Source organism: Penaeus monodon, chromosome 27 (assembly GCF_015228065.2).
Source record: "Penaeus monodon isolate SGIC_2016 chromosome 27, NSTDA_Pmon_1, whole genome shotgun sequence".
Taxonomy (NCBI): Eukaryota; Metazoa; Arthropoda; class Malacostraca; order Decapoda; family Penaeidae; genus Penaeus; species Penaeus monodon.
This window is the reverse complement of record NC_051412.1, coordinates 10,352,131-10,352,527: the sequence shown is the minus strand read 5'-3', so window position 1 is coordinate 10,352,527 and position 397 is coordinate 10,352,131.

Below are 397 nucleotides of genomic sequence, written 5' to 3'. Positions count from 1 at the left end.
AAGATTAAGTCTCGTAGGTTGCTGAATTCGGAGATCAGTTCTATAGCTTCACTAATATTCAAAGATGTCTAGAAAAGAGCGATTGTTGAGATATATCTTTAAGCGATCATGGGTGAAATGTAATGCGGCGTAAAAGACTCGACAGGAAATACAAATTCAACGGCAAACAAATATCAACGTCACCTTGACTCTTCCAGGATAAGCGCTTGGAGTATTTGTTGACACAGTCTTAGTCTCGAGCTTTCATAAACCATGGTTACTGTTATCTACCATTTTTCGTCTTTTTTGCATCTTTCTGTCATTTAACACCTGTTTCCTGTCACGAGCTCCGGAGCACAACAACCTTTTTCACACAATGGAATAGAGACAGTTAGTATAATTATGATATTAACACGGA